The sequence below is a fragment of the Apis cerana genome, linkage group LG14 (assembly GCF_029169275.1).
Source record: "Apis cerana isolate GH-2021 linkage group LG14, AcerK_1.0, whole genome shotgun sequence".
In the NCBI taxonomy this organism is placed as follows: Eukaryota; Metazoa; Arthropoda; class Insecta; order Hymenoptera; family Apidae; genus Apis; species Apis cerana.
The window spans coordinates 7,000,852-7,015,045 of NC_083865.1; the positions used below are offsets into that span (position 1 = coordinate 7,000,852).

A 14,194-nucleotide genomic window follows, 5' to 3' on the forward strand; every position below is an offset into this window, starting at 1 on the left:
TTTATATTTTATAAAAGTTACATTTAATTTTTTTATCTAATCTGTTTCCAGTATTTCACTCTTAAATTTTCGAAACTTTATTTCTTTCTTTCTTTCTTTCTTTTTTTTTCTTTTTTTTTTTTTCCGACGATTGTAGAAATGACAATAAAGAAAAGGAGACAGCGCAACAGTTAGATGCGAGTAAAACATGGGGACAACAAATATATGTCGATACAAGTGAAACGGTGAATTCATTATGAATGAAAAGTTCTCTTGTTACCACTTGGATGTTTCAACAAAAATTGGAATAGGAATTATGCTTACAAATGGCGAGAATCATATTTCGTTCAGATTCTACTTCTCGTCACCGGGATATTTTCTCTCTCGTTACGAATGGCGGAACTATTGCCAAGCCAAGCTCGTATTTCCTTCTCTTCGTCTTTTGTTACTACCAAGCAACGCAATTTCTTGGTTCGTTTCGCGTTCAGGACGGTACGTGGTATCGTTTAATAAAAACAGATGGTGCCCCCCTCCCCCTTTTCTTCAAAAATAAAATATAATTTGAGGAAATAACATAAGCGCGAAATTTAATAGTAGTTGTCGAGTATCGAATAATAAATAAATTTCTGTATCTGCCCAATTTCTGCGATCACGATGAATGAACGTGCCGTTGTACGAAATTAAACCGAAGAAAAATTCCATAAGAAAATCGAAATCCAGAGCGGAAAGCAGGAGTTCGCACCAATGTAAAAATAATTACGAATATCCTACAAATTTTTACACTCAAACGAGCACATATATTTCCTACACCACTTAAAAGTTAATAATAAAGCATAATCGAGAAAAAATCCAACAAAATTTCTCCCTAAAATAACTACCACACGAATATTAAACGTTAAAAATTTCTTCATCCAAACACCTATATACCTCTATCAATCTTAAAAAATTTAAACAAAAGCATAATCGAGAAAAAATTCCAAGAAAAAATCCAATCCAACAAAATTTCTCCCTAAAATAACTACCACACGAATATTAAACGTTATAAATTTCTTCATCCAAACACCTATATACCTCTATCAACCTTAAAAAATTTAAACAAAAGCATAATCGAGAAAAAATTCCAAGAAAATTGAAACATAACAAAATTTCGCTCCAAAATTATGATCATTCCAACACACTACAAACAATCTTTCAACACCCTCAAACGTATCACTTTCCACATCATCGTATCAACGCCCGATTAAAAAAGAAAATTAAGAAAACCGTAATACAATCGAGGAGAAAAAAATTGAAGGAAGATAAAGGTGGAAGAATGGAGCAAGAGAAAAAATCGATATATTCTAAAATAATGATCATTCGAACACACTACGAACAATCTTTCAACACCCTCAAACGTATCACTTTGCACATCATCGTATCAACGCCCGATTAAAAAAGAAAATTAAGAAAACCGTAATACAATCGAGGAGAAAAAAATTGAAGGAAGATTCGATAAAGGTGGAAGAATGGAGCAAGAGAAAAAATCGATATATTCTAAAATAATGATCATTCGAACACACTACGAACAATCTTTCAACACCCTCAAACGTATCACTTTGCACATCATCGTATCAACGCCCGATTAAAAAAGAAAATTAAGAAAAGCGTAATACAATCGAGGGGAAAAAAAATTGAAGGAAGATTCGATAAGGGTGGAAGGATGGAGCAAGAGAAAAAAATCGATATATTCGGTAGCGTAGGAACGCGGACGGAAACCACGACACACGTATAGAGTATCCGGAAACGTGGAAGACGAAAAAGAGACGCGTGACGTGTGTTACCCGTCTCTCTTTCTCCCCTTCCCTTCTCCCTCTCCCTCCCTCCCTCTCTCTCTCTCTCTCTCCCTCTCTCTCGACGGTCGGGTTTCGCGAAACAAATTCAGTTTTCATCCGTAGCGTCGTTTCGTGCCAGTCGATTACATTGGCTGGCGAGTATTCAAGAGCATCACCAGTAGGTGGTGCATGGATCGTGGTTTGGATGCAGCATGGCACACATAATCATATTGGCATTCTATTAGGCAGCGTCTTCTCCCTGCCAGCTTCGGCTTCCTCCCTTCCGCCTAACACTCTCTCTACACGACCCCCTTTTCAGCCACCATATATACGTATAGAGAGAGAGAGAGAGAGAGAGAGAGGGAGAGGGAGACGGCAGTGTGCACAACCCTCTGTGCACACGTCAATCGATAGTACAACGTGATTATAATATCCCGCCCATCCCCGATGAAATAAAGATCCCCGAAAGGAGGATAGGATTCTCGATGCTCTTTAAGCATTCGTCCTTTCGTGTGCGCGCACCACGAGGAAGGTGGTAATTATTTTCGAACGATAAAATTATTAGATGCTTGATAAATCTTCGAGATATATTTTTTTAAATATCCAGATCGAATGATAAAGTTTGCGAATGATAGAATCGGAGATTCCTGGATGCTGGGTGCCATTATGGTAATCTTTAATGTACTCCCATTGAGGATCGAGTTGCGAAATTTTGATAAATGATGAAAGATTGCAAATTCGTCGCGATGAGAATAATAATTTCGATTCCTTTCAGAATCTATGGAGTGAAATAATTTTTGAAACGATTCTACGAAATAATCTTCATCACTCTCACACACTCCTGTTATTGATCTTCGAATATTTCGAAACGGAAAGATCATCGATCAGATTCGACGAATAGAGATAATCCTAAAACTAAATTAACCAGAAACCGACTAAAATTACTACAATTTACGAAGTAATGAAAATTATACAAGCTTACAAGCAAAGAGTGAAAGAGATTCCGCTTTCCTGAATTTCAATTTCCCGAGCTTAAATAACACTTCAATTCTGGTACCTCGTGACTCGTACAAAGGTATTCGTTATTATCATCGTAATTTTTGAGACTGTGAATTCCCGCCGTATAACGATAAAATGGAAAAGGTGTATTATCATTATCGTGAGAAGATTGAAAGTTACTTACATTATTCCCCAAAGCTACGTTTATACCATTTAGACAAGTTAATCTCTCACGAATTTGCAACGATTTATTACGAAAAAATAATTTTAAACGCTCGATCCATTTTCCTCGATCAATCTACGCTTAATCAGATAATTTCTAATTTCCCTACAAACAAATTTCATAAACTTTTAATCCATAACAATTTTTTCGATCTTAAATCTTCGAACGAGAAGCAATATCTCGATGAAGAAGACAGATCAATCTCCAATTTATTATTCGAAATAGCGTGAAACAATCTGTTTTTAATACCTATCGAAAAAAGCAGATACGATATACGTAATTTTTTCTCACGTCTGACAAAACGATCGAAACCCTTAGCCCTTAAAGGGTTATATCAAAGCAATATAAACACCTGAAAGAACGTGGGTCATCCTTCTACGTAAATACCCAATAATTGATGTATCATCGAGATAGAGTAAAAGGAAGAGGGAGAAAAGCGTTTAACAAACCACACACGCGAGGAAATTTCTGCAAACACGCAAGAGATCAAAAGTACTCTCTCCCTTTCTCTCTCTGATATCCCTACCTCGTTTCGAAAATAGAGAAAACGCGTGCAAGCAAGGAATTCGTCAATATTAATCTTACCCTTCCATTTTCAACCCCTTCTCTCTGTTAAGCGAAAACGATGGACTAAGAGGAACTAACGTGCCTCCCTCCCCCTCCCCATCCTCTCAAACGTTAATAAACACCCTTTAATTCCGGTGAAATGAATCCAGACGAAAATCATTTGCCAAGATCCGATTCAGAATTCCACCATGAAAGCAATTAAGAAATGATCGATTTTAAATAAACGTTGCACGTTGGATAACGTAGGATACGCTCTGATATATTTTAAAAGTATCATGTAAAAATAATATTCAATTTCGATCTTTCGAATGATAAATAACACGGCAACGGTTATTCTTTCGATCCATCGAATAAAGTATTTTGATTTCAAGGCAAGAAATTTTGAAAAAATTGGTCATACCTTTTGGGATCCAGAATATCTATTTGGGTTATTTAAAAAAAAAAAAAAAGAATTAAACGAGACCATCGAATTAATATTATAGATATAAAAAGTTTCGTTTTTGTGATTCGATAAGTTAAACCCCAAGATATTAAAAATATTCTAAAAATAACGTAATTCTCGGATAAATTAAAGCGATAATAAATAAAAGATATTATATAAAATTTTTAGTAAAATGAAATATTTTTTTATACAAACTCTACCATTCCTCTAAATTTCATTTCATTCCCTTTACCAATTTTATCAAAATGTGAAAAATTTGGAAAACGTTGAACAGAATCTTTATTTTAAAAAATTAAAAAAAAAAATCTCAAGCTTTGATCATAATGGAACGATGAAAATGTAATGGTCGTTAATACTAATAAATTAAAAAATAATACTTTCGAGATTTCTTCCATTCAAAGAAAATGAATTCCACTCGCGATAAAACAGTTTCAAAGTAAAAGATTCGAAAACAATATGCAGAAATAACAAAGTGTGTCATTAACATAATGAATATATATTAAAAACGAAATATTAAAACGAATTCTACGGGATAATTTTTTCTTATCTTCTTAATTAATAAATTAATAAACCTGTACACCTCTGCATACTCTATGAAGGGTGTTTAAAAGATAAGGGTCTATAGTTTTCAAGGCCTCATAATACCCTCAACCACTTAGGTTTTAAGAAAAATCAATTTTAATTTAAAATGTAATTTTTTCTACCCACCCAAGTAAAAACAGTTAATAAGCTCAATTTACTCATCCATAATAAATAATATTGCTGTTATAAATTACAACAACAAATATGGAACAAGATAATTTGATATTGCACGCGAAGCAATTCATAATTCATATTTGTGTGAATATCGCATCAGAATAGATGAAAGACGTATATATAAATCGTGAATTATTTAGAAAACGATAACGCTACTTTACAAGTCGTTTCTTCTTGACGTTAACGATAATTTTTTTTTTTTTTTTAACGTTTTAAACTTCCTCCCATCGTAATAATTCACCTTGTCAAATTTTCTCCTATATCTATTCTTCCACGATCACGTCACGAGCGTTAAATTTTCCAATCGCGTGGCGAAAAAAGATTTCACAAATTTTCAACTTCCACGCAAAGAATATGTTACGAATGTTAAATTTTTGCGTGAAAGAAGGAAAATCAAAAAGATCTTCTTACGTCACAATACAATATTCCAGCAATGATAATCACGAATAATAATTACTGCGAGAAGAATGGGAGGGAGAGGGAGGGAAAAAACAGATTATGAATGTAAGGTCGCTCGAGTCGGGTTCTATTAAATATCACAGGGGAAATGGGTAGGAGACAAGGGATGATTATTAACCAGATCATAAATATGGAAACTGAATCCACCCTTACGGGCGGTCAACCCCTCCCTCCCTGATCCAGGGGAGGGGGCACGATCTCGAAAAAAATACTAAAATTTGTCGCATAATTTTTAACACGATCGAGGCAACAGCTGAAACGGGGAACGGGGATGAATAGGAGCGACGCGAATCGATAATGGAACGGTACAAGCGAAGCGTATAAAAATTGCATTATCCGTTCCTTGACGAACACCTCGTCGGATTTAATAATTTGACATCGGCGATACGAATTCATAATCTCATTGCGCCTTCCACGGGGGCTTGAAATTACTTTACCAACCGGAAAAATATGTTTAAAAGGCGGCGCTAGAGCTTCCTCTCGAAATTATAATATAGTTTTATCGCATTGTCGAGGGTCGATAGGTTAATACGTGCTCCCTTCAACAACGAGAGGGGATCGAGGGTGTGATTCAAGATATCGCCACTTTCCATTCCCGATTCCAAAATGTTTCTTTTGAAATTTTTTCTACGGATTTGATAACGGAGGAGGTTAATATTCCCGAAAGATGAGAAACCTAGCTTACATTTTAAAATTACGATCGATCGAAATGTATGAAAAATTATCCTAAACATTTCTATCTGGAAATAACGATATTTATTTGAGCGACTTCGATAAATAACAATTATCGTCTTCAAATCCAATATCCGTAATCGAAGTTGGAAAATTGTTGCACATGGGAGCAAGTAACAACCACAATAACCGCGATAATGGTAATTTTGTCATTCGTGTCGTTCATCTTTGGAATCGGAGGCGGAATGAATGTCGAGGTTGCGCGATGTCAGGATGAAAAAGGCAGAGGAGGCGGGCAATGTAATCCGTGGCAAGGGAGGCAAAACGTTTAGCATGCAAAAGAAGTAAACGTCGCTCATAACGAAGGAATCCACAATGAACCAATAAGCGAATAATCCTTAACGAAGAACAAACGAGGCAGGGGGGATCGACACCTACTATCCCTTATCTCTATACACTTTCGAGCAAATCTCGACGACTCCTCGATATTTTTCCGTCCAATCGTTATTTAATTCGAAAGAGCACAAACATTTGGAATCGACGATTTCTAAATATTTCCATCCACGTGGTATGGAATAATTGTCTTCCTAATTCCTAATAAGAATCAATCTCTTCTCCACGACAAAAGAAAAGGCAAAAGACTCTTGTTCGAAAGATTAAACAAGAAGAAGAACGCGTTGAGTCGAATAGAACGTTGCTCTCTCGATATAATTCAAGACTAACAAGCTTATCGCTCATTTCCATCCGAAATCGTAATTCTCGAAACGTTGCTGCCCGTATTCGTCGCCGAATACCTTGGAGCACAGCCCCGACTCGATAAAATTAAAACTACGATTGTATCGCGAATGATTTGTCGCGCGCGCAGTCGGCACCACGGAAGTCTTACAGCAGCAGGGAGTTTCCGGGCTTACATAAGTAATTACCACGATCGATAGGGAACCGCTCATAGAGCATCTAGGCGCGGGAAGAGGAAGGGGAGAAGGAAAGGGAGAGGGAGAAAGAGAGAGAGTCCAAGTCGATTTAAGTAGAAACCCGAGTGCTTCGCCTTTACAGTACTTTTCCAGCGTTACACTCTGAATAGGTAGACACTTCTAACAACCTACTCAAACATCAAACGCCTCCCTTTCACCTTCGCATCGACGTCTCACTCCCCTCCAACTAACCTTCGTCCCCTCGACAATCTCTCCAGCCTTTTTACAGGTACACACTCCTCTATTATTCCGACGTTTCCTTTCGAGATCGAGCAATTATATTCGCGCCTTTTGAGCCAAAGGAGGATATAAACTCGCGAGGAGGATCGGGAGACGACGAGTATTTTTCTTTTTCTTTTTTTTTAACTCTTCATTAGAGATGATTTAAAACGTCCACACACGCGAAATGAATGGAAAACAGGGGAAGGGAGATTTTCTTTAGGTAAGGATAAATAAATAAATAAGCGAACGTGGTGAGGAAGAAGGAAAAGAAAGTGGAAAGAGAAAAATGTTTTACGAGGTTGAGGAAATTTTGAATTTTGGTCTTGACGATAAAAGCGATAAATGTGAGTATGTGTAAAGAGAAGAGAGAATTCTGCGTAATGAGAAACGAGAAGAAGAATAAAACGCGAAGGGAAAAGTTTTAAATTTCGATTTTCACTAACGGAAATAAATAAATATATACACCGGTTACGGATAAATGAGAAGGGAGGGAAGAAGCCGTTCCTTTTACGACTGATGGATCTAACAAAAGATGGTGAAGTGTGTCCCAACTATGAGGATCGAGGGTAAAATTGTACGGCAATATCGCTTTTTAAGAGGTAAGTCAACGTTAGCTCTTGCCTCTATCCCTTGTGAAACTTTGATATATATCTCGCCGGAAACGTCGCTCTTGTGAAATTATTTCTACAATTTCCCGTTGTCTCGCCACACACATTCGAATTATCGATCGATGCACGCGTGGCGTAACTATGTATATCCTTTATGCCTCTTCCTTTAAATAATTTCTCGTTATTACTCGTTACGAACGAATGTTTATGGCTATAATAAAAATGCGTCTTTCTTTCTATTCCTCTACCCCCCATCTGTAAAAGGTTAATTAATTTTCAACTTTTTTCTTTCTTTTCCCGAAACCAAAGTTCGAAAGAAGGATCGTAATAAATAATTAAAAACGTAATTTTGCGGTGGATTCTTTAATATCTAGGGCGAGTATCAAAGATTCAAGGTTGTAATTGTAATCGTAACCCCCCCTCCCCCTGTTTATAATTACGTTATTAAAATTAGTTTTCTTGAACAGACGTGAAAAGGGAGGAAGCACGAGAAACCGCCTTTGTATATTAATTACGATCCTCTGTGGCCGAAACCGGTATAAGATTAACATAAAATTTAAAATTCGTTATCTACCCTTCAACAGATTTTTAAAATTCATTTTGAATCGTGTATTTATCCGGTATATTTGCCCTCGATTTACATTTCAAATATAAAATTTTATCACCCTCCCTCAAAAAAAAAAAAAAAAGAAAGATAACCGAAATGAAAAACTGAATATCGCGGAAAATTTCGTCGATGACATATGAATTATCACACATCGCACTCCAAGAATTTTCTCGAATCGAGTGAAAGTCTCGAAATTTCCACGAGAAGATCTTCAATTTCGAAGATCTGTAATTCAATTAATCCAAAAAAAAAATACAACTTTTCAAAACTTTTTACAAAAAAAAAACGAGATATCTCTCGCAGATATCAACAAGGAGATTCGTCGAGAAGGGGGAGGGAGCTAAGGAGTCAATTCGTTAAAAAATTTGTCCGGAAAGAAGAGGAGAAGGGGGAAGGGGAGGGGAAAAGGAAGTACGTTTCAAGGTTGGAATCGATGGCGGCGAAAGGCAAGCGAGACGTGACGTAAATTCGAAAAGGCTGGATTACGAGTAGGAAAGGCGAAACCTTCTCGCAATTCGCGCCTTTATGGGGGTAAAACTCGGGTCAGAGGAGCGCGTTAATCGGTTTGATGTCGCCGCGAAGTTAATTACGAACAGGAGTCGCAGATCGCGTCCGTTAAATTTGCGTTAATCGAGCATTTGATGTTGTAATTACAATATTGTCGCAGCTAGACCAATCCGAGTTTCCAACTTGGGAGGAATATCGAACGCCTATTTTACTTCTACACCTGCCTACTACACCGGCTCGTGCATTTCACGGTTATCGTTCCATATCGGGAAAATTATACATTCCATGATAACTCGAGAAAGTGAATGAGGTGGAAAAGAAAAGAAAAGAAAAAAAAAAGAAATGGAAGGTGAAATGTTAACGGATTAATTTTTCGCGTAGAATTAACAAATGCATTTCGTGCGATTATCGTTTGAGATCAAGAAAATTATACATCCTATGATAACTCGAGAGAATGAACGAAGAAGAAATAAAAAAAAGAAATGGAAAGTGAAATGTTAATAAAAATTATACATCCTATAATAACTCGAGAGAATGAATGAAGTGGAATAAAGAAAAAAAAAGGAATGTTAATGAAAATTATATATCCTATGATAACTCGAAAATATGAATGAAATGGAGTGAAGAAAAAAAAAATGTTAATGAAAATTATACATCCTATGATAACTCGAGAGAATGAATCAAATGGAGTGAAGAAAAAAAAAATGTTAATGAAAATTATACATCCTATGATAAGTTGAAAGTATGAATGAAGCGAAGAAAAAAAAGGAATGGAAAGTGAAATGTTAATAAAAATTATACATTCTATGATAACTCGAGAGAGTGAATGAATGAAATAAAAAGAGGAATGGAAAGTGAAATGTTAATGAATATTGTACACTCTATGATAACTCGAGAGAATGAATGAAATGGAGCGAAAAAAGAAGGAATGGAAAGTGAAATGTTAATAAAAATTATACATTCTATGATAACTCGAGAGAGTGAATGAATGAAATAAAAAGAGGAAAATGAAAGACGAAATGTTAACGGATTAATTTTTCGCGAATGTTGTACGACTGAATGACGACTACGACGTATTTGAATTGGATGACTGTATAGCGTTTGCGGAAATTTATAACATATCCTTGAGATTAAATCTACTTCAAATGACACTTCAATGACCGTCCAATTGGAAAGATCAAGTGCATAGACCCGATCGTTTAATATTTCGGTGGACGAAAACAGTGTTGGCATATTTTCGTAAAATGATGGAACGGTGTGTATTGGTCGATTGTCACGAGGGAAGTGGAGGGATGGTCCCAAGTAATTGGGCGCTATTAACGCGAATATGTGAATCAACCGGTTCGATACTTGTACGTATCGGTAGAACGTGCGAAGCGACGAAAACGGATCGTGTGTGAAATTAGACATTCACGCGATTTGATTAGATTGGGAATGGATTAATTCGATCAAGTGGAACCTAGGATATGGGGTACGAAGTTGGCAACCTCGAGTGGAAATCAAGGGGAAAACCCTTACCTGCATAGGCGTAACGAATCGAGCTATAGAGATTTCCTTCCATTTCCCTCCTTCAAAACGCCGCCTGTCCATCCTCCCATGTTTATACACGTACGATTTTATCGATAATCTCATGCTTGCACGGAATGCAACGCGTGAGAGTTTAATTTATATCGAAATGTAAACCGAGAGTGAAATTTCCTTTTTCGTTTCTTTCATTTTTCGCCCCAATTTTTAAATTTAGCTTCGTTCGAAAATTCGTACCATTTTTTTTTTAAATTATAATCGTTATTATAATAATAACGAAGAAGGATTAAATTTTCCATTTAAACATTTTTTTCGATACACGATTGACGCGAGATTGTATCTTTTATTCGGTCAATTAATTAAAGGAATATTTGAGGCGAGGGAAATATTTGAGATAATAATAATAGTTGATTTTCTAATATTTTGCTCGTGAGTAACAAATATTATTGTGATAAGCGTATATAAAATATTACATCGGGAATAACAATAGACGATATTATTTCGAAAAAAGGATGTGTCAGTAGACGGAAATGTACGCGGGTTGAACACGAATTCGTTAAAGGATCGTTGAAGAGGTTACGCCTATGGAGTCTCGATTCACCCTTCATCATGTAGGGTTTAAGCTAGGTCGTATTTCTACTTAGTTTCGAATAAAGATGGATCGTGGAAAACAGTATCGTCTCGATTCAACAGCCTCGGTGACTCCAGCTCTTCGCGATAATTATCTATTATACTATCGAGAGAGAACTCTGTCGCCGATTTAACGGGTCGAAACTGATCAACTTGGATTTTACACGAGGAACAAACTTACTCGAAACGAATTTATAAATAATTTTGAATAAATTATCGTCCTATTATCCTTCTTTATCCCAGATATGAACGTTTTAAGAAATTTGGCAAATTTATTTTCCTACGAATTAAACTATAATTAAATATTTCGTACGAAAATAAAACAAATTGATTTTTACGTCACGCGAGATAAATTATTTCACTCGATTTCGATGAAAATAAATTATTATATTATTATTATCATTCCTGATCTAATATTATACGCTTATTGCAATATTATTTCTTGTTCACGAGTAAATTTTCGCGTATTAAAAAATGTCTCTTGTCAAAAAAATTAATTATTATTATCATTTTCTCAAATACTTTCCCCGCCTCGAATTCCTTTAATTGATTAACCAAATAAAAGATACAACCTCGCGATTGAAATACATCGATTAAAATAATAAAAAAAATAATTACTTTCACGACGATAAAAATATAAATACATATATATATAAACGTACGATTAATTCCTATCCGACAAATTATAATATGAAAGAAAATTAATCTCTTTAAAGAAAAGAAAAAAAATTTTAAATATACATTTGCATAAGAGTGCGGAGAATATCCTAGGCAAAGAGTCAAAGACAAGAGACATTTCCAGCCAATTGTAATTTCATCCCCTGCGTTAGACAACCTAGAAACTTGGTAGTGGTACAGGTCAAAATGCGGGTGGTTCCTTGGAGAAAGGGCCAAAGTCCGAGATACTAAAGCTACAGTGACTCGAGAACTATTATTATCGGGAAACCATTAAGTTCTGTGGGTAACCCCGTATCCGTGACGTGGCATACGTAAGTAAATATATATACGGTGTGGAAGGAATAAAATCCAGTTTGAAAAATTTTTTCTTTACGAAGAATAGAATTTTTTTGAAATTTTAATAAATAGAGAGTAGAACTTTCGCGAGTCGAAATACACGTTTTCGACTTTGTTATGCACTTTTTTTAGTTTATTCAAAAAGGAGGAAAAAAGAAAAAAAAAACTTCAACTTTCGCGAAAATTTTTCAAACTCTAATGAACACAAACACAGGGTAGAAAAAACCGTATCCCCGTCTGAAACGAAATATGCATCCGACTTAGTTTATCAAAACTTCACCGTGGAACAGAAATTTTTTGAGAAACGAGTTGCATCGTGAAATAATATATTGTTGATTAAATAAATTTTTCAAATGTTAATAATAGCAAGGGTGGAAACGAGTCGAAATATGCCTCTGAGTTATACATATATATATGTATGTATTTATTATATATACGTATTATATATGTACATATTTATTTTTTAATTTGCCAAAATCGCGAAAGAAAAAATTTTCTTGAAAAATATTTTCAACGTTGTACAATATTATGTCGATGATACTAACTAAATTTTTCAAATTCTAAAATTGCGAAAATTTAGAATTTACAGAAATCTAACGGAAATGCGCGCGAAACGATGCAAAAAAGACGAGATATTAAAGCCAAAGTGAATTATTTCTCCTAGTTCTGTGTTAATAAGAATTTAAATTTGCATAAAGCATCTAGATAGCGCGGTGGTAGAAAGTTTCGCGAGTTTCGAAATATACATCTACAAATTTATACTCTTTTTCTTTTCCTTTTTTTTTTTTTTCAATTTCACAGCGAAACTTCGAAACGGTCGGGAATAAAAATTCGCGAGATATTGCACCGCGATCGTTATATAATATCGTTGATGGTATTAACCAAATCTTTCGAATTCTAATAACGGTAGGATAGAAAACGAGTCGAAACGCGCCGTCTCACTTATTACTTTGTTGCATTATAATAATGCATCAAAGCGTATGAGAATCATGTTAGCCATTAGCTAATTAATGAAATATCCTAGCTAATTAATGAAATATCCTACAATAATACGTTCGTGCGCGGCTTAAAGCGTGAAAACGGCTCGTTTAATCCGCTTCGAGATGGAACAACCAACTTTCCATACGTGTAAAACGTCGAATTTTCAAATAACGAGCTAACAAAGGGAGGGATATCTATTCCAAAAACCGATGTTATTATCATAATAGGTATAATATGATAAATAGGAAAAAAAAAAGAAAACTCTACCACCAAAGAAGAGAATACTCGTGAGACATTTAAATTATTTAAATATTCGCGACAAAAAGAAAATAATATAAAAATTAATAATAAAAAAAAATACTTTATTATCCTACCAAACTGAAATCGTTAGGGGAGAAGGGAAAAAAATTAAAAAGAACCAATTAATAAATTAATTTTAACCAGATATTAATTACATTATAATACTCTTCGCAATTGTTATCATAATACTATTAATTCCGTTTAAATCACGTTTAAAATTAGCACAAGTGGCCTACAACTTACGAACGGGGGCGAGCTACTTCTAAAAGGAAACTAAAGTTCTAAAAGAGGCAGGGGATCAAGCCCCGTGGCACAAAGTGAAAATCGCTTAATATGGAGTGGAAGGAACAAAGTACATGGAACACGAGTGGTTTAGCACCGGCCTCTATGATGATACCCCCCCGTCCTGCAAGCGACAGTCCATTGTTTCACGGATAAGCCGTTTTTATTAAACCGGATGATTATTCCCGACGTCGATTCCCGGCGACAGACAGGCGGGAAAAAATCGATCGACGCGATTGCGCGACGACACAAAGTCATTAAAAAGAGGCAAAAGCTTACCTCGTTCCACGGTATCTTCGCTCCATCACGTCCAGCATCCTTGATGCTCGGACCTCTGATGGATGGTTCCGGTCCATCGTTCAATGGTCCTCTTGGTAATCTTCCGGCGGTCGGATTACGAATATATTTGAAAGTAAAATTCTAAGTTGAGTTACTCTCAATAATATTTTTCGCGGCAAACATCTCTCAGAGAGAGAGAGAGAAAGCAAAAGTTCTGAATCGACACTTTTAAGGTAGGAATCGTACTCTCGATTGATAATTTTTTCGCGAAAAATATTCTCGATAGTTTCAACCACGTTTCTATCCATTTCTTAATTACAATTTTATACGTGCGATTGAGAGTTAAAATAATCGGTAATAC

General features: G+C 35.5%; 1 protein-coding gene across 1 annotated transcript in view; it reads right to left on the reverse strand.

Annotated features, from left to right (window-relative positions):
• Positions 1 to 13,974, reverse strand: part of LOC133667249 (uncharacterized) — a 48,751-nt gene extending 34,777 nt beyond the window's left edge. The window contains exon 1 of the mRNA XM_062084416.1: positions 13,834 to 13,974. The gene's annotated coding sequence lies outside the window, so the exon portion shown is untranslated. The remainder of the gene's footprint in view (positions 1 to 13,833) is intronic.
• Between the last annotated feature and the right edge of the window lie 220 nt (positions 13,975 to 14,194).